Source organism: Silurus meridionalis, chromosome 24 (assembly GCF_014805685.1).
Source record: "Silurus meridionalis isolate SWU-2019-XX chromosome 24, ASM1480568v1, whole genome shotgun sequence".
NCBI classification, from domain to species: domain Eukaryota; kingdom Metazoa; phylum Chordata; class Actinopteri; order Siluriformes; family Siluridae; genus Silurus; species Silurus meridionalis.
The window spans coordinates 17,161,803-17,183,242 of NC_060907.1; the positions used below are offsets into that span (position 1 = coordinate 17,161,803).

At 38.1% G+C, this 21,440-nt stretch overlaps 1 non-coding gene across 1 annotated transcript; it reads right to left on the reverse strand.

Annotated features, from left to right (window-relative positions):
- Positions 1-4,710: 4,710 nt before the first annotated feature.
- Positions 4,711-4,782, reverse strand: trnae-cuc. Its single transcript has one exon. It is a non-coding gene; the product is annotated as a tRNA-Glu (tRNA).
- Between the last annotated feature and the right edge of the window lie 16,658 nt (positions 4,783-21,440).

The window sequence follows — 21,440 nt, forward strand, 5'->3', positions numbered from 1 at the left end:
TGGCCCACTCCTCCACACAGATCTTCTCTAGATCAGTCAGGTTTCTGGCCTGTCGCTGAGAAACACAGAGTTTGAGCTCCCTCCAAAGATTCTCTATTGGGTTTAGGTCTGAGACTGGCTAGGCCACGCCAGAACCTTGATATGCTTCTTACAGAGCCACTCCTTGGTTATCCTGGCTGTGTGCTTCGGGTCATTGTCATGTTGGAAGACCCAGCCTCGACCCATCTTCAATGCTCTAACTGAGGAAAGGAGGTTGTTCCCCAAAATCTCGCAATACATGGCCCCGGTCATCCTCTCCTTAATACAATGCAGTCGCCCTGTCCCATGTGCAGAAAAACACCCCAAAGATGATGCTACCACCCCATGCTTCACAGTAGGGATGGTGTTCTTGGATGGTACTCATCATTCTTCTTCCTCCAAACACGTTTAGTGGAATTATGACCCAAAAGTTCTATTTTGGTCTCATCTGACCACATGACTTTCTCCCATGACTCCTCTGGATCATCCAAATGGTCATTGGCAAACTTAAGACATGCCTGGACATGTGCTGGTTTAAGGAGAGGAACCTTTTGTGCCATGCATGATTTCAAACCATGACGTCTTAGTGTATTACCAACAGTAACCTTGGAAACGGTGGTCCCAGCTCTTTTCAGGTCATTGACCAGCTCCTCCCGTGTAGTTCTGGGCTGATTTCTCACCTTCCTTAGAATCATTGAGACCCCACGAGGTAAGATCTTGCATGGAGCCCCAGTCCGAGGGAGATTGGCAGTCATGTTTAGCTTCTTCCATTTTCTAATGATTCTTGGCAATTTCCTCGTAGCCCTTTCCAGCCTTGTGGAGGTGTACAATTTTGTCTCTAGTGTCTTTGGACAGCTCTTTGGTCTTAGCCATGTTAGTAGTTGGATTCTTACTAATTGTATGGGGTGGACAGGTGTCTTTATGCAGCTAACAACCTCAAACAGGTGCATCTACTTTAGGATAATAAATGTAGTGGAGGTGGACATTTTAAAGGCAGACTAACAGGTCAATTTCAGACCCCTCCATGATTTCTAAGTGGGAGAACTTGCAAAATAGCAGGGTGTTCAAATACTTATTTTCCTCACTGTAGATAGATAGACAGACAGACAGACAGACATTGATTAGGATGTGACAGGTTTGAATTACTTTGGCACTAATGGACAGAAGTTTCCAGAAAGTCCAAGCTGAGTGTTAGGAAAAAAAAAAGAAAGTGTTTAGCAGCCAGGTGTGAACGCCGCGAATTAGCTGCAGCATGTTGTGATCAGATCTAGCGGTAAAGTCGAACGAACTTCAAAGGAAGATCGAGATATTAAACAGTCAACACAAATGAATCGACTGCAAGAATGTCTTTGGGCTACACAGAAAACCTAAGATAACCCAAGATAAAATGCTAATGCTAATATCAACTGAAAGGTAATCTGAACTCATTTGCACTGCATTATCCAAATGACATTTATGCTAATCGCCTCCCACCAGCACTCGTCTCCTCTCGGCTGTGTTAGCATAAACTCAGGCTAATTCACTCGCAAGTCATTGGGTCATGTTGAAATGTAAAGCTATGTTTCTCAGAATTTTGTCTGTTTTTTTTTTTTTTTTTTTTCGACTTCCTGCATATTTTAAACAAGCTAGCTAATAAACACTTTGCATTGTGTAGCTAAAGTTTTGTTAATACGTTGCAGTTTATCAGTAATGTTTTGTATCTTTATCACACACAACAGCATCCTGTCATGATGTGGGGTTTTAAAACAGTGTGTCACTTTTGTAAGTGTTACAGACTCTAGTATATGAGAAGAATAAAAGTATTGGCACCCTCTGTGCTATTTCTATCATGGAAGCAATCTGTCGATATATAGATGTGTGTGTGTGTGTGTGTATGTATGTATGTATGTGTGAAAGAAAGAAAGAAAGAAAGAAAGAAAGAAAGAAAGAAAGTGTGTTAATGTAGCAGGTTGTGCCGCAATCATTTGTTTTCAGATTCTCTATGCATCCTTTAACGTTAACAGAATGAGCAACATATGTACAGTAGCGCGTGCACACACACACACACACACACACACACACACACACACACACACACTCTTACTGTCTCCATGTACCGTAATATCTAATATGAGATTGAAAATCAAGCAAAAATAGCAGAACTCTGCTACTTGCAGTATACACACAGTATATACCCACGCTATATACACAACCTATATACACACAGTATATACCTATGCTATATACACAAAGTATATACATACAGTATATACCCATGTATAAACACACCCACTATACACACACAGTATATACAGACCCTATATATACCCCATATATACACACAGTATATACACACAGTATATACATAACCTATAAACCCACGGTATAAACACACCCAATATACACACACAGTGTATACACACCCTATATATACCCCATATATACACACAGTATATACACACAGTATATACATACCTAATATACACACACTGTAAATAAACACTACATACATATTTAAAGAAGGAACGAAAGAAAAACTAGATATCCAGTGAACCAAACTAATACATACTTTTAGAGCTTCACACCAGCTTCAGTATTAAAAAGTACTGTATAATGTATTGCAATTTCTTTGTACCTAAAAGCTTGACTTGTCAGAATATAAATTATTTTAATAAAGTTGTCCGCTTGCTAACTTGGGATTAATGATGCAATATAATTACTGTATACACACAATGCCATTATTCTGCTTTCATTGTCATCTTTTTCATATAAAGGTCCCTTTTATTGTTTATGAGTTTATACGGATTTTCGGAGTTTAAAAACAAAAGCCACTTTACACGCATTACTCGTTTTGTGAGACGCTCGTGTTGTGGAGTAAGGCGGGGTTTTTTGACGAGGAATTTAATTTGGAACACAGTCTGCCAGAGATTCATCTTTTGTGCATCGTGACTAAAGTCTGACTGTGTGTGTTCTTAATAAGTCCATATTCTCCCAGTCAGAAGCGATAAAAAAAAAAAAAAACAGCTGTCATGTTCACATCTGCAGTAAGTCTGCTCCGTTAATGTATTAGCGTGGATAAAAATATGTGTATCTCGTGACCTTCTGCATTCGAGATGCTTTGAAACTGATTTCGCAGCGGGCTTGTTAGCGTCGTTAGCATCAGCGGCACTTCTGTAATAGAAAAAAAAAAACTTTGACATTGGATTAGTTCATAAGAGAGAAGCGAATTATTTATTCCCTTATTCCTTTCTGTACTGTTCTTCACAGGAGGACTCCATCACCAGGCAAAATATAGCAAACTTTATGAACTCTCTGAGTGACAGATTTTAATTTGCACTTCATGTAAGGAAACCTAGTGCGCTGGGAGGAAATGAGAAGAAAAAAAAAAGAAAAAGTGCAAAATAGAAAAAAAGGTGCCTTAAACTCCATCAGAAACACTAACTTTTTTTCTATTTCTTTTTTTTTTTTTTACAAATATGTATTAAATCATTCCCAATCATCTATTCTTTTTATTTCATAGCGTTTCCTTCATTTGTGCTGCCATTTATGTTTCTATCCAATGAGATTATACTGAATGAAACCAATCCGATTGCGAGCTCAAGTCACTGAGGCCATCTAGATGGCGTCTGGCATTTTCACGTTCTTTGGAACCTTGAGGTTTCAGAATCAGACGCTTCCTCAGACACTCCTGGGGATAAATTCTTGATGCACAATGCTACGAATGTTAAAAAACAGTGAGCCTTCTGCTCCTGGGTCAGCAGCCTGGGGAGGAACTCGGCAGCAACACCGCACATGTTCAAATCACACGTAAAGATCATCTGGACTGTTCCGTACAGATACCGTTTCTCTTTAACGTTTTATGTCCAGCTTCAAGAATTTCTCTTAAAAAGAGAAATCCTGACAATTCCGCATATCGAGGGAGTGAATAAATGAAGGATGGAAGGAATGAAGACGTGTGCTGAAATAAGTACAACGTGAAGATCATCATATTTTTGGAAAATTTAATATTAATTACGCATACACTTATAATCAATATAATAAAAAGTGTATTGCATTCATTTATTCTGTATTATTTTTATTAAATATTATAAAATATTTGATGTAGTATTTAATTGAGCAGGCATTTTATTGAAATTGTTTAAAAAATGTAAACTGTTTGAATGTTAATCACACGTGATAATAATAATGAACTGTGTTGATAAAAACAAGCAATTTTATTTTGCATTTACATTATATATATATATATATATATATATATATATATATATATATATATATATATATATATATATATATGCATGCTGTATATATAAAACAATTATAATAAAAAAATATATATATATATATATATATATATATATATATATATATATATATATATATATATATATATATATATACACACACACATACATACACAAACATACTGAATATAGATCCTCAATAGATTTGATTTATTTGTCCAATAAATAAGACACTAGATCTTTTGGGGGCTCAAACCAGATGGAGCCGTTTATGTATATAAATTAAAAGTGGATACACAATTAAAACTTTCTTTCCGCTTCTCCCATTACGGGTCGCCACAGCGGATCATCCGTATTCATGATCCGCATGTTTGATTTGGCACATGTTTTTACGCTGGATGCCCTTCCTTACCGCAACCCTCCCCATTTATCTGGGCTTGGGGCCGGCACTAAGAGTGGCTGGGGTTGGTTCCCTGACCGGGGATCGAACCCGGGCCGCAGCGGTGAGAGCGCCGCATCCTAACCACTAGACCACCAGGGAACCAAAAGTGGATACACAATTAAAAAGTAAAAAAAAAAAAAGTGTAAGAATCAGAAAAGTGCAAAATCAGAAACTTTTTAGGTAAAAAAAAAAAAACTTGGAAAAGTGTGCGTACACTAAACATATACGTTTGATTTATTTATATTACTCAGCCATTGTGGCATTTTCACTTTGCAATATTTTCCCCCTCATTTTAGATCCATCAAATTGTAGGGGCATCCCATTGAATTTGAACTGAATTAAAGTCAGGCTCTGAATCTGAGTAGGTCTTTCAAATATATTGATCTTCTATTGTTTAAGTTATTCCTTTGTTGAGTGGGATGTAAGCTTTGGGTTACTGTCATGCTGAAAGGTGAAATTACAGACACTACACATTGAACAAAAAATCGATTGGTGTTTGTAGTTATTCATGAATCCCTTCTTTTGAGAGAAGCCCATGCTCTCTCTGAAGAAAAGCAAGCTGCTGCCACTACCACGCTGCATCCAGGGTACATTTCTGATATTTTGGGATCAACACTCGTCTTTTTTCAGTTTGGGGGAGTTTCATTAAAAACATTATGTAATAATAAATAGATATATAGATTTCCAGAGAAATGTAAAAAAAAATAATAATAATAAAAAAGGCAGAAATAAAACATAAGTAATTAAAAAATGTCTTGGAAATTGTCCTTCACCCTGGATGCTTATAAAATCTTTAATAGTTATAAAAAGCATATAAAAACTAAATGATAAATAATAGTCATTGGACATGAGCTAGAACTTGATTATTGACCAGGAAAATACTATGAATCTAAAAATGCTTAAGAATCTCCTTATGATCTTGTGGTATCCTTTCTTAATGCATTAAATAATCCTTTCTGTCATTTTTCTTCTACTTTTTACCTTTGCATTGATATGTGTTGGCCATTGATGTACCCAAATGGGCCTCTGCAAGACAAGTTTTTTCAACATGAGTCCATGGGGTCCTTTTTGTCACTTTACCCCTTCTTATAAGCCCTTCTCCAAAGGCATGACCATACTCCTGAAAGTTTGCTTGATGTGGGATCTGTGTAAACATTCCAAAACTGTAGAAAGACCCGCAATGGTTTCATTGCATCTCTTCTTGGCAGACAGTGTACCTATTCGACTGTATTTTCTATCCTTATTGCAGTCTTATAGAGCAATTTCACTCAATATGCTTATCATCATCTGATGACTTAGCTTTCTATTTTTAATCCGTTGATCTTGTGATTCAAGTGTTTTTTTTTTTTTTTATCTTGCTAGATCCTGAAGTGATGTTTTAAATTCACCATTTCCCTGGGCAATTGTAGAAACTTAGTGCTGAAACATCAACATTCTTTGAACTTCTGAAACTTTACAACCTTTACGGTCAACGGCACAAAGCTGACATTCAGTTTCAACTCCTCAACCAAACTCTCCAGTTTCAGATTCTTGCAGTCAGAATTTCGAAATATATTTAGACGTTGTGATGGATATACAGCATGCGATAGATATACAAGGTGGTCTAAAAGTTTCGAGACTGATGGTTTAACTGATGCTATTCTTTCCACGTCTCGGTTTTCATCACGGACAGCAATTTAGAACAAAGAACAAATGTGCAATTTTGCGTGAAACCGGGCAAATCTGCCACAGAGATGTTCGACATGACATAGGTTTGACATACGGTGATGCTGCAACTAGTCTTTTTAGGTGTTTTGTGTGGCACATGCGCTTTAAGAGCGGAAGAACACTGGAAAATGGGAAGACCTTCAATGAGCTAAACCCCTGAAAATGTCAATCCTCGTGCATAATGATCGTCGGAGAACAATTCACATGATCTCACTCCTGCCACCCACCCTAGTCACCAGTTTTAGCTTCTGCTGATTTCGCCTTCTTCCCGATGAAGATCCAGTCCGCCTGACACCGTTGCGGAGATCCGGCGTGAATCGCAGAAGTTGCTTGATGTGCAAGACATGTTCCAGAAGTCATCACAGTGTGATAGTGTGGAAATGTAGATAAATAAAATAAAACAGAGCAAATCTCGAAACAATTTGATACCACCTTGTATCTGACAAAAAATGAGAAGACAGTTCAATCTTTTAAGGACTGGCAACACAACCCTGTACTTGGGCAAAGCATTAAACAACTGTCAATGGAAGATGCTTTCTAGAATGACACTCCAGTATCTTGATTTTCAGGATATCTACTCAAAATAGTGTATACGTATATATGTTGTATACATACTGTACATATCACTGTGCTGCTACTGATTAGCATTCCATTCCACCTTCAATTTCTATTTGCTGTTAGAAGTTAATATTATAAATTATTATAACACGAAATGGGGATTAACGGTGGAATGGGATGTAACTCTACATTAGGGTTGAAGTCAAAGCGCTATAGCAGCCACTTAAAATCTTCCAAAAAAAACAAATTGTAGGGGCATCCCATTGAATTTGAACTGAATTAAAGTCAGGCTCTGGATCTGAGTAGGTTTTTCAAATCTATTGATCTTCTATTGTTTAAGTTATTTCTTTGGTGAATGGGATGTATGCTTTGGGTTACTGTCATGCTGAAAGGTAAAATTACAGACAATACATTTTAAACAAAAATCAATTGGTGTTTGTAGTTATTCCCTTCTTCTTGAGAGAAGCCCATGCTCTGTCTGAAGAAAAGCAAGCTGCTGCCACTACCACGCTGCATCCAAGGTACATTTCTGACATTTTGGGATCAACACGTCTCTTTTTCAGTTTTGGGGAGTTTCTTTGAAGGCATTATGTAATAATAAATATATACATTTCCAGAGAAATGTAAAAAAAAAAAAAAAAGGAAGAAATAAAACAATCTAAAGTAATTCAAAAATGTCTTGGAAACTGTCCTTCACCCTGGATGCTTATAAAATCTTTAAGCATATAAAAACTGAATGATAAATAATATTCATTGGACAAGATCTTCCATTCCAACATGTCAATTTTAGGTTAAAATTTGCCAGTCTACTATTATGTGGAGACCAACAGTACAAAGGAATAAAATGCTATGCCTCACAGGACCACAGTGATACATATATACACAGACATAGGCACATAGACATAAAGCATAGAAGTGTATAAACTTTAAAACATTATAGAAAAACGCAGAGCGCTGTGTCACAGGCAGGAATCTCATACAGTGCGAATGAATGCTGTTAACTAGAGCAAGAAACCAACAACAAAAATCGTAACATCAATGTTAACCTCGTGAAATGACCCCGAGTTTTCAGTGCAGTTTTTTGCGTTTTTTGAGGATTTGAAATGAAGACAAATGTGTTTGCACGCCTTTCTATGTGGCCTAAACTTTTTGAGCTCGCAATCGAATTGGTTGAAGCAACAGCTTGTTTCTCACGTATTTTATTTTAGCAGTGCTGATTACTGAAATCCTTATGGCTGAAATCTGATTGGGTAGAACTTTCTAATGTATACAGAAGCTCCTTGGAGCAGACAATAGATGATTAAGAATTATTTCATACATATTTATAGACAAAAATATATAAAAAATATATGCCAGTGAGTAGTTTAGCAGAGAAGGCCTTGTTGGCCCTGATGGCCTGCCACTATATATACTGAACCAAGAACCTCACATCGTTTTTGTATTCCTGTTTCCGAGTCAATTCAGGAGATCCTGGACCTACTATAAAAAAAAGTGAGGCAAGGTCGAGAGAGCAGGCAGGTCGAACTGGTAGATAATGCATAATGATTCTCCGCTGTGTCCTTTTACTGCCAGTCTACTTTATTTGTGTCTTTTTTTTTTGTGCTTTCAGGGACTCCTGTAACAAGCGAGCGAGCTAGAAAGAGAATGCGATATAACCGGTGAAGCTTGCGAGACACACAACCACCCCCATACACACGTCAAGAAGCGTGAACTCGACAGGGTAAAAGCAAAAGCTTTGGTTGTTTTTTTTAGGTTTTTTTGGAAAGTGAGCTGAAAATGCAGAACGAATAAACACGAGCGGGGAGCTCAGCTAAAATTCAGACTGCTTCTCAGGTTTTGGCACCTTTGTAGAACCCGGTGTGTGAAAGACTCAGCAGTTTCTCGAATGCTAACAGCAACAATGATGGCATATTCGAAACTACTGAGATTGTCCCACTTTGTAATGCTCAATGAGACCATTAGCCTGAGGTAACAAATTGTATTTACTTGTGTTACTGTAATTTTTAAAGTTAATTTAAAGCTTTGTTTTTTAAGTATTCTACTTCACAACATTTAAAATCATATCCATTGCTGAGTAAATACGAACGTGCTAAACCCGCAAGAAGAAAAGATGGAAATGAACAGCGATGCGTTCTTGATGAACTCTTTTGAAACAAAGCCCTGGCCATTGAAAGGCAACAGTTTTATTACTCAGTGTGTGTAGTGTGTTTGCCTGAGGCAACTAAACTGGCAGCTTATAAAAACTCGACATCAAATTTTTGCAAGCATGTAGAGGTAAGTTAATAATACTGTACTTATATATCTTTAGTTGATATAATTGTTGTACTGTTGTGATGTTGCTAATGTACTAAAAGAAAGACATTTAATTGTAGTTGTCGGTGTGTACACAGCTAACCGGGTCGTTTTGAGCGAAAACGAAGTGGAAATATTTCCCCCATTTACAACAAATCCAGTTTTAAAAAAAATGGTTTTGGTTCTAAGCTCTGGACAGACACATCCTTCTAACAGAACAGCAAACTGCCCAGAGAGTGGGAGGAGTGGGGTTGCCAGATTTCAGCACAAAGTACTCCAAATGTTGCCAACTCTTTTCAAAGAACACAAGCTGATATGTGGGCTGAGGGTCGCCAGAGGGCGTCTTAGAGGTTTTGGCTCTTTTAGTGCTTTATCATTTTCACGTGTATGTACCAGCAAATATGCTTTCAAATATATATATATATTTCAAATATATTTATTTTTATTGTTAATAGAGGTTTTTATCTTAGAAACGAGTTTATTAGAGGGACAGCGCATGTAGGACGTTTCGGGGACAAAGTGAGAGACTCCTGATTGAGATTGTTTGGACATGTGCAGAGGGGGGACATGGGGTATATTGGTAGGAGAATGCTGAGGATGGAGCCGCCATGAACAAGGAAAAGAGGAAGGTAAAGGAGGCGGTTTATGGATGTGGTGAGGGAAGACATGCAGGTAGATGGTTTAAAAGCGGCAGATGTTGAGGACAGGGGGGTACGGAGACGGATGATGAGCTGTAGTGACCCCTAAAGGGAGCAGCCAAAAGAAAAAGAAGAAGAATAGAGGTTTTTATCGATTAACAAAATGCAATTTGAGCAAACAGAACAAAAATCTAATCTATATTTGGTCTGGCCATGCTTTGCCTGTAAAAAGGAGAATGATTGAGATGGTTTGGACATGTGCAGAGGAGGGACATGGGGTATATCGGTAGGAGAATGCTGAGGATGGAGCCGCCAGGAAGGCAGTAAAGAGGAAGGTAAAGGAGGTGGTTTATGGATGTGGTGAGGGAAGACATACAGGTAGATGGTTTGAAAGAGGCAGATGTTGAGGACAGGGGGTATGGAGACGGATGATGCGCTGTAGCGACCCCTAAAGGAGCAGCCAAAAGAAAAGAAGAAGAAGAATAGAGGTTTTTATCGATTAACAAAATGCAACTTGAGCAAACAGAACAAAAATCTAATCTATATTTGGTCTGGCCATGCTTTGCCTGTAAAAAGGAGAATGATTGAGATGGTTTGGACATGTGCAGAGGAGGGACATGGGGTATATCGGTAGGAGAATGCTGAGGATGGAGCCGCCAGGAAGGCAGTAAAGAGGAAGGTAAAGGAGGTGGTTTATGGATGTGGTGAGGGAAGACATACAGGTAGATGGTTTGAAAGAGGCAGATGTTGAGGACAGGAGGGTATGGAGACGGATGATGAGCTGTAGTGACCCCTAAAGGAGCAGCCAAAAGAAAAGAAGAAGAAGAATAGAGGTTTTTATCGATTAACAAAATGCAATTTGAGCAAACAGAACAAAAATCTAATCTATATTTGGTCTGGCCATGCTTTGCCTGTAAAAAGGAGAATGATTGAGATGGTTTGGACATGTGCAGAGGAGGGACATGGGGTATATCGGTAGGAGAATGCTGAGGATGGAGCCGCCAGGAAGGCAGTAAAGAGGAAGGTAAAGGAGGTGGTTTATGGATGTGGTGAGGGAAGACATACAGGTAGATGGTTTGAAAGAGGCAGATGTTGAGGACAGGAGGGTATGGAGACGGATGATGCGCTGTAGCGACCCCTAAAGGGAGCAGCCAAAAGAAGAAGAAGAAGAAGAATAGAGGTTTTTATCGATTAACAAAATGCAACTTGAGCAAACAGAACAAAAATCTAATCTATATTTGGTCTGGCCATGCTTTGCCTGTAAAAAGGAGAATGATTGAGATGGTTTGGACATGTGCAGAGGAGGGTCATGGGGTATATTGGTAGGAGAATGCTGAGGATGGAGCCGCCATGAACAAGGAAAAGAGGAAGGTAAAGGAGGTGGTTTATGGATGTGGTGAGGGAAGACATACAGGTAGATGGTTTGAAAGAGGCAGATGTTGAGGACAGGAGGGTATGGAGACGGATGATGAGCTGTAGTGACCCCTAAAGGAGCAGCCAAAAGAAAAGAAGAAGAATAGAGGTTTTTATCGATTAACAAAATGCAACTTGAGCAAACAGAACAAAAATCTAATCTATATTTGGTCTGGCCATGCTTTGCCTGTAAAAACAGCACGTTTTTTTTGGTAGGTCATTCCATACTGATACTGATAACAAGACAGATTGTCCTTCTCCTGTTTAGTCTGGGGGACATGGTGTTCTCCACACTAAAGAGGAGAGGGACAAATATGTCTTGTTATCAGTACTCAGTTCAAAAAGCTGATGGGGGATTTGGGGGAAATTGTCAATGCACAATCAAGCTAGCTGTATTAACAGTGTCATGATTTAAGTGTAAATTGAAATGATTAGAGTGGATCTGCTGATGTTGCAATAGATTCGAGCATTACAGTGTAACCTATCACACACCTTTTATCGGGAATGCGGTGTCCAATCAAAGCGATTTGTCACCGCGGAAAACGCGAAGGTAGTTGTTCAATGCGGAATTCGGAATCTGCAGGTGCGATTTCCCTCATTTTCATTTTAACATCTGTAATTTTACTTTTACTTAAGTACGTTTTGTTTGAAATATTGTTCTTAACCAGTCGAAAGCGAAATGCCGCAGAATCGAAAGTTGTTCATTGCGTGCGCTCACTGTATGAATTCAGAATCTTATTATTATATTATATCTTAAATTATTCATTTTAATTTATTAATTTGCTGTGAAAGTGAATAGCTTAAGTTAGACTCAAGTCATGGACTGTAGTCTTGTTTTTATTTATTTTATGTAAATCCTCCACGTCAAAAAGTAACTACTAAATAAAAAATATATATAATTTCATTACATTTAATTTGAGCTACTTTTTTACTTTTACTGAAAGATATTTTTAGGTAACTTGTCCTTAAGTAAAATTTATTTTAAGTAACAAAACTTTTAGAGTAGATTATTGTTTTACTCTTCCCACCTCTGCTATTAGCATAGCTTCATATCTATCTGCTTGATTTTTATGCATTGCTTTGCTCAATAGTGATTGTCTGATTAGATATATTCCATGGATAAGCAGCTGTACAAGTGTCCCCAATTAAGATGGGCCACTCTATGTAGGAAAAATCAGTAAAGTAAAGCAGCTAGCTCTAAAGTGTGTGTTCAGGCATGTTTGATCCTGGGAAGCAGGCTAGTGTTAGTAATCAGCTAAGTTAACGATCAGTGCTGCGTTTATTTTTTTCTATCTCCCCGCACTGACCTTGCTGCCGGCCATAAACATTTTAACTTTGGGGAATAATTAATTCAGTGGACTGGTGCTTGCGCTAATCAAACTCTAAACAGCGAGACGGGTGAGGCGTCGTGAAGGACAATGCCGGAGCTCACAGATGTTTGCTAATTGAAAACGCAATTGAATTAATTGGAAACCAAGCAGGCCTGAACCTAAGCACTCTGAGCTCCGTTCACATCTCAATACATCCACCTTTTCTTTTTTTTTCATCTTCCATCTCTAATCTTTTTGTAGGTGTAGATGTTTTTCCCCAATTTCCCAGCTAAGAATGTTGTCTCAACCCTGTTGCTGTGGCTTTGTTTGCTCTCTTCTTCTACTGCTGGCAAATTTGCCTCCCACGGTGAAGTATTCAGGCATGATTATAGTAATTGTTTCTTCATCAGTCATTTTCAATGCTGTCTCTCCGGGTTGTTCTCGCTGTGTCTTCGAAATCCACCTATTTCAATTAGACAGATTCTTGAGAACCGAGAAGCACTCTGTGATAAGTCAAGGGCACTTACGCTGAGGTTCCACACACATCATCAAACCATCGTTTTTGGCCTGCTGGTCTACATATGGTGTCCTTTACACACTTATTGCACTATGTGAAGAATATGTTCATATAACATATTGAGTCACAAATTGAAGAGTTTGTAGCATCTGGAGAAGTTTCTGATGACACATCTGTCTGTGGCCAGGAGTTCAGCAAGCAAAATTGGCCAGAGTTTCTTGTGAGAAGTTGTGGCAAATGTTTCATCAATCAGTTAAACACTAGGGAATTGTGGGTGATCATGTATCTTCTAGAGGGTGGATATCGCTCGGAATGTGTTGCAGTTCAGAAAACTGTAATCATGGCTTCATGTGTCTCATAGAAGGCAAAAGTTGGTAGTTATCTAATGATGGGGTTGGATAAGAAATAGAAATATATGATGTGGGATCAGTGACTGGTTCTGTTTACAAGAAAGTACTTTATCTATCTACGTTTACACACCATCACATTCAAAATAGTCCCCTTGCACAGCAATACAGTGCTCCCAGCATTGCTGCCGCTTCTGGAACATGTCCTGGAAGTCTTTTTATTCAAAGCAGGTCTAGCACCTTCTGCTATTTGTGCCGGATCTACGCAAAAACAACGACCTTTGATCTGGATTTTCATCTTTGAGGATTAGGGAAAAGTCTGCAGGAGACAAATCTGGTGAGTAGGGTGGGTGCGGAAGTGAGATTGTGTGGATTTTTCTTCGATGGTCATCATACCGAATGGTTTAGACATTTTCAGGGGTTGAGCTTGTTGAACTTGTCACGTGGTAACAATATTTTGCATGATCGGAATAGCGCCAGTTACACCATTAGTCTCGAAACGTTTTGACACCACCCCATATACAGGGTTGTGACACTTAACAAAGTGGTTTTGGAATGAGGAATCAGAAGGCAGCATGGTGAACTCAGGAAGTGCTCCTCTTTTCTTAATCCTGCTTGGTTCACTTTCCAAGAATTTTACTTTACAAAATATGCACACACAAACTGTCCAGGGTGAGATTGTGCAAATGCTAGTCTTCGATTCCTGTTCTTGGATTGACAGGCATGAAATCGAGGACTGCATTTGTATTGCAATTGGTATTGTGGAGGGTATTACCTTTGCCACGGGCGGTGGGCGGTTATATATATAGTTCGTGTCCCGTCACCCCGCAAATCCCGCTAGTTGTAATGTTTTGTTTGAAATCTGTATATAACTATAAAAATGAAACTCCCAAGTTGCTTGTCATGTGTGGTACTTAAATTTTAATGGTTTGTCTGTTATTATTCTGTAAGTTAATCATAGTAACGGTTTTTTGTACATTTTGTACACAGGAAAAATCACAGTCCCTAGCATGTCTTCAGCATGAAAAGATAAAAAAAAGGTATTTTTCTGTTGTTGTAGCCCACTCTAAACATTCTGAGATGCTTTTTTTTGCACATTCTAAAAAAAAAAGCATTTTTTTTTTGCACATCATGATTGTGATGTGATTATGAGTTGTTATGGCTTCCCGAGCACCTTGAACCGATCTGACCGTATTCCTCTGACGTCTCATTAAAATTTCATTGCAGTTTACATTTATGGCATTAGGAAGACCTTATCCAGGGTAAAGGGTCTTGCTTAAGGGTCCAGCAGTGATAGCTGGTTGGTGGTGCTGGGATTTTAAACTTATTACCTTCTGTTTCAAAGACCAATGCATTAACCAATACGCTACCTTGCGGTGGCTGCTAGAAAGGTTATATTAAAAAAAAAAAAAAAAAAGCACAGGCTTCATGTCAGTTTGATAACCAGGTCCAGGCTATAACATAGCATAGCAAAGCATTAAAAACAATTTAAACTACAATACCACCTAGTGCAATTTTTTGTGATTTGTTTATTGTTGATTTTTCTTTTGTATTTATATACTGTACTGTGTGTATTTGTACTGTGTCTCCGCTTCATATTTGCGCATTTTTTGCTGCTGTAACATGGAAATGTCGCCGCTGTGGGAAATATAAAGGTCTATCTTTATCTTAATTGCTAATGAGTTTGCTATGTAGCCTGTTCAAAAAAGCTTAAACTACAAGAACAATGCTGTTTTGATATCTGGTGCATGGCAAACAATGGTTTTTAAATGGGGGGTAAAGCCGGAGGAAGTGAGGCGTAAGGATCACACACCTCTACATAATTTGTATTAATGAGTGTGTTTACTCTTGCAATGAGCAGTGCAAAGATACAAAGGCAAGAACTCGTCATCTGCCAGCTCTTCCTTTTCACTGGTCAAGCAACCTCCCCAGATCGGTGCTGAAACCCAAGAAAAAGGATCAAACACCTCTATGGGTCCTTGATGAGAGATTTTGCCGGCCCCCTCAAGCAGACCAAACTCCAAGCTTTTGTTAAGGTTTGCAGGTCACAGAAGCAGTGCTTCCAGGTGCAAGGTGCAAAGTGCTCCAGAGCCTGCAGTCATGCCTACTGCCAAAAATTGTATTTTGCAAGTATTCTATTTTTTGTGTTACAATTGGAAAAAAATAATAATAATGAATTGTCATGATTCTTTAATCTTTTTTTTTTTTTTTTCCAGTATTTATAACAATGTTTTACCAACTATTATGGAATTAACTGAATATTAAAATTAAAAAACGAATTGAAAGCATTAGAAGAAAAATTCATATGTAATACATCATCTTCTCTCTCTTGCTGCTGTGAAGATTTCGGTTTCGAGGCTTTATCTAATTTCCCGCTGGAGCCCCCGAATGTTAGCGGCACTTTTTAAATTTTATCTCATCAAAGGTTTGTCCTCTTAGGAAAGGAAAAAAAATTAAGAAGGAATGAATGATTTTAGCTTGAAGGCGCGTGCCAAAACGGGTTGATTAGCACCACAGTATCTGCCAGTCGTAACCCTGTGGGAGTGAGAGGAGTGTTTAACTGGCTTCACTGGATGCTAATTAAAAACCTTTCTGCACATGGGTATACCACAGGAACATCATGAATACTTAGAACAGTAGAAGAAAAAGAAATAGTCAGGATTTATATAAACACCTGGGTTCAGTTCATCATGCTGATTCAATGATTGATCTAATTGCAATTGTTTTTATTATCTTTTAATGGCAAATGTAATACATCTACATATGTATTTAAGATTATTTCTCACTGTGACTCACTGGCATAGAGTGATGTTTTAAGTCTAAGACAGATGTTTTACTGAAAGGTTTGCTAATGAATCTCGTCAGGATCGAGCTTTGAATTGGGGGTATGCAGCTGTGGCTACAGTGAAAGGAGACTTGTTGAATTGTGTTCATTGGGTTTCTTGCTTTAGTAATGCCATTTATTCTCACTGCAAGGGATACCGCCCTCTGTAATACTGCATTTCTCTTTAATGTTATAATATGATTTCTATTGCCCTCATATTGATGGTATAAAGATGTGGATTGATTCAGGTAGGACACCACTGAAGGACATACTTTTAATGATTATGATTGTTACTCATTTCCATATTATTAAAATTATACTATTTATATAGTTGGGTTTCTTCAGTCTCAAGTCAAGTCAAGTTTATTTCTATAGTACTTTTCACAACAGACATTGTCTCAAAGTAGCTTTACAGAAATCAACAGTGATGGTGAATGGTGTGTATTTATCCCTGATGAGCAGCCGTGGCGACTGTGGCAAGGAAAAACTCCCTTAGATGTTATGAGGAAGAAACTTTGAGAGGAACCAGACTCAAAAGGGGAACCCATCGTCATTTGGGTGACATCAAGAGTTTGATCATAAATCTTTCAACAATACAGAACACTGGAGAGTGAGAACTAACATGAGCACTGGAGTATAAGATTATAAGTAATGTTCTTTCTAAAGTCTTTATGGTTATAAAACTAGGAGCTACTGAGCAACTCATAAAATAGCTCAACATTTGTGATCATCACAGATCCAATACCAGCTTCTCCATGCAAGAGCCTTTAAACACTCCAGGAGGTCCAATGTCAAAACTCCACACATGTAGTGGGATCTAATTGGCACTTGTACGTCCCTAGATGGTATGGGATGTTTGCGAGTTCGGCATCTACTTCTTCAAAGGTCTGTAATCTTCATGAGATGGGACGTGGTCTGTTTGAATCCACTAGATATTCTAATGTAAATTGAACAACATCATAACTCGAGATCTACATCTTTCTAACTTTATCTAGTATTCGGTGAATCAAAATATGACAAGTTTAGTGTAAGTGAGTCCTTGCTGAGACTCAGTTTGTGTTTCTGTTATACTGCATTACTCGATAACATTGATGGTTTCTATAGCTGTGGCATCATAATGACATTATTAAGAGGTGGATTGATTCTGGTAGGACACCACTGAAGGCCTGGGTGTAAAATGTATGAACCACCACTGGTGTAATTAGATTTTATATTAGATTCTTTTGCACTCTAGGTTCACACCTTCTGGATCTCAATTTGACTGACTAAAATGAATTTTCCTGACTAGACCTGTTTGGAACCCAGCAGTTTTGATTCTGTATCATATTCCTTGCCTAATTCCTTCCAACAGAAAGAGAAGAATTTAATTTCCAAATGCAAACAATCTTAGATTGTCAGTCATTTTCTAATGAAATGAACCACACTGCACCGATTTCTTTATTCTGAGACTGAGTCTATTGAACATACCGTATATCTGCATGTAAATTGAACATTATCATAACTTGTAATCTACAACTCTATAACTCCAACTGGTATTCAGTAAATCAAAATATGACAAGTTTAATTCAAGTGATTTCTTGTCGAGACTCATTTTGTGCGATTGTTGAACTATTACACCACCAATATCAATGGATTTGAACTATTTAATTATCTAGTGTACAATCAGTTTGTTTGATCAAATTAAATTAAGCGAACCAACCTATTGGTGACAGGATTATAAACAGGGATGACGTTTCACGTTCCACAAGCCACCAATTCACATGTATGGTACTTTACCTGATTTATGTTTGCTGGTGCTAGTTGCTTCACCATATTGGACTTTTACTTTGTCCAAAACCTCTCCCTATATAGAGTGCACTATATCAGTGTCAGCCATTTTGTAGTGGAATGTGAGTGAACAATTTCAATCCCTAGGGTTTTTTTTGTTTATTCCCACAATGCACTTTAATAATTGGTGTCCACTTGCTAAAAGAGGTTGACCGATTTTACTGATAGCTAGGTTCAATCGTATTTGCCAATAACCAATTAATCAACCGATTTTTAAATAGATCCTGGGAAACAAACAAACAAACAAAAAAAAACCCCACTTTGTAAAAGAGTACTGAACTTTATTACAAAAAAAAGTACTAAATCATTAAAATGTGCTAAAATATGAAATATTCATATGAAAAGAAATAAATATGAATATATTCATTAATACATATATAATATTTAAAATATAGCGCTCACCATGCAGTCTCACTTGTAAAAACAAACAGCACGTGGACATCAGTGATTCGCCTCTAAAGGCTCGTGATGACAGAGAACCGGAAAAACTACTGGTATGGAATTTTACAGAGAGCCGATAGTTTCAGAAATCAGCTATTGGCGCCGATTAATAGGCAAAACCAATTAATTGTTTAGCCTCTACTTACTAACAGATCTGTTTTACAGCCTCTCATTTTTGTTGCATGATGATAATACCAGGGTCCATTACTTTCATTCCCTTTTTTCCATTTGGTGAATTCAACTGCCATGCATTATATAGAGTAGTGAATCAGTGAGCAGTTTCAGTCCTAGAGTTTGTCTCTCATTTATCTTATTTGGTTGTTCTTAATGGTCATTATTGCTCATGCTCAGGTTTGATTTATCTTCTTTGTGTGTTTGTGTAGCTATCTCAAGTTTTGTTCTTTGTTATTTTGATGGTTTGCACCCTATTTAATACAATATACCGTATATCTGCACTTGCATCTACTGCCACTTTGTTACATGACACTGGAAAGGTTTACATCATCTAGGAAGCATCCATCTACCTACCTACCTAATACCTGATAAAAACAAAGCTTGTCTGGAGAACTGGTGCCAGGAGAACAATCTCCTATTGGATGTCAGCAAGACAAGGTAAATGGATTTCAGGACCTACCACCACAAATCAATGGGACTCCAGTGGAGAGAATGTAGTTTTGCATTTTTCTACCTTGATGTCCATTTCACACATGAATAAATCATAATCCTGTTAACTGCCCTCAAAGGTGACTTTTACACCTGCACCATTGAGAAGATCCTCACAGGAGGCAGAGTATAAAAATACAGAGTATAGGGAACAGTACCAAGCAAGAGATTCGTCACTCCAGGGAGATCCCCTGAATACACCATCTGCACTGAGCTCCCTGACCTGCAGTCTATCTACTGCTGCACCAAGGCCATAAAGATAGTGAAGAACCTCAACCATGCTAACAATCGACTCCTTGCTGTGCCCTTAGAGATGTGCTTCTGATCCCTGAAAAGAGAACACAGAAACAAATTATGAGGAAAATCTTCCTCCTGCAGGTTATTCAGGACCCAACAAGGAAAACAGCAAGCCTGATTTTCCAGATATTGCATTTCTTTTTGTACAAATATCTGCAAAATACTGTCATATTGGTTCTGCCACTAATCTCTGAACTTCTTATATTGAAATACAGGTGCATCTCCATATATTAGAATGCCATTAAAAAGTTCAATAAATTGACTACAGACTGAAGTAGTTTAAGTCTTTGGTTCTTTTAATTGTGATGATTTTGACTCAAAACCCACCAATTCATCCATCTCAACAAATCAGAATATTGTGAAATGCCAATCAGCTAACCAACTCAAAACACCTGCAAAGGTTTCTTGAGCCTTCAAAATGGTCTCTGAGTTTGGTTCACTAGGCTACACAATCATGGGGAAGAGTGCTGATCTGACAGTCGTCCAGAAGACAATCATTGACACCCTTCACAAGGAGGGGAAGCCACAATCATTAATTGCCAAAGAAGCTGCTGTTCACAGAGTGCTGTATCCAAGCATGTTAACAGAAGGTTGTCAAGCTAAATCGATTTAAGAATTTGGGTGAACCTCACAAGAAATGGACCGAGGCTGGGGTCATGGTATCAAGAACCACCACACACAGACATGTCAAGGAATTTGGCTACAGTTGCTAATTTCTCTTGTTAAGCCACTCCTGAAACACTGACAACGTCAGAGGCATCTTACCTGGGCTAAAGAAACAAAGAACTGGACTGTTGCTCATTAGTCCAAAGTCCTCTTTTCAGAGGAGAGAAAGTTTTGGATTTAATTTGAAAACAAAGGTCCTAGAGTCTGTAGGAAGGGTGAAGAAGCTCAAGCCCAAGTTACTAGAAATACAGTGTTAAATTTCCAAAGTCTGTGATGATTTGGGGTGCAATGTCATCTGCTGATGTTGGTCCAATGTGTTTTTTGAAAACCAACGTCACTGCACCTGTTTACCAAGACATTTTAGAGCACTTCATGCTTTCTTCTGCTGACCAACTTTTTAAAGATGCTGATTTCATTTTCCAGCAGAATTTGCCACCTGCCCAGGACCAAAAGTTGGTTAAATGATCATCGTGTTGGTGTGTTTGACTGGCCAGCAAACTCACCAGACCTGAACCCTATAGAGAATCTTTGAAGTATTGTCAAGAGGTAAATGAGAACCAAGAGACCAAAAAATGCAGATAAGCTGAAGGCCACTGTAAAAAGAAACCTGGGCTTCCATACCACCTCTGCAGTGCCACAAACTAATTACTTCCATGCCACGCTGAATTGAAGCAGTAATTAAAGCAAAAGGATCCTCTACCAAGTATTGAATACAGATACAGTAAATTAACATATATACCAGAAACAATTCCCACCAATTCACTAAAAATGTTTTTTTTATTGGTTTTATAAAGTTTTTTTTTTTTTTTTTAGATTGGTGGGTTTTTGGTAAATGTGAGCCAAAATCAATCAAGAACCAAACACTCAAACTACTTCAGTCTGTGTGCATTGAATTTATTTAATACATGAGTTTCACAATTTGAGTTCAACTACTAAAATAAATTGAGATGCACCTGTATATGACCCAGACTAGGGCTCGGCTGCACAGCATGAGTATGGGCACAGAGAGTCGGCGGATTAAGATGCTATTAAATGGTATCCTCAGTGTTGCCAGGTCAGAATTTTCCCACACAATTGGGCTATTTTGTAAACACGGTCACGGCAAAAACGTTGCAGGTTGCGGTTTTTTTTGGCCGTCTTTGATAATGTACTGCAGCCTTCAAAATGTTCCAAATAAAATACAAAATGAAAACAGAATTATTTCTTAATGGTCATTCATCCCAGAATGAATACCTGGCAACTGAAAGACCGTTGTAC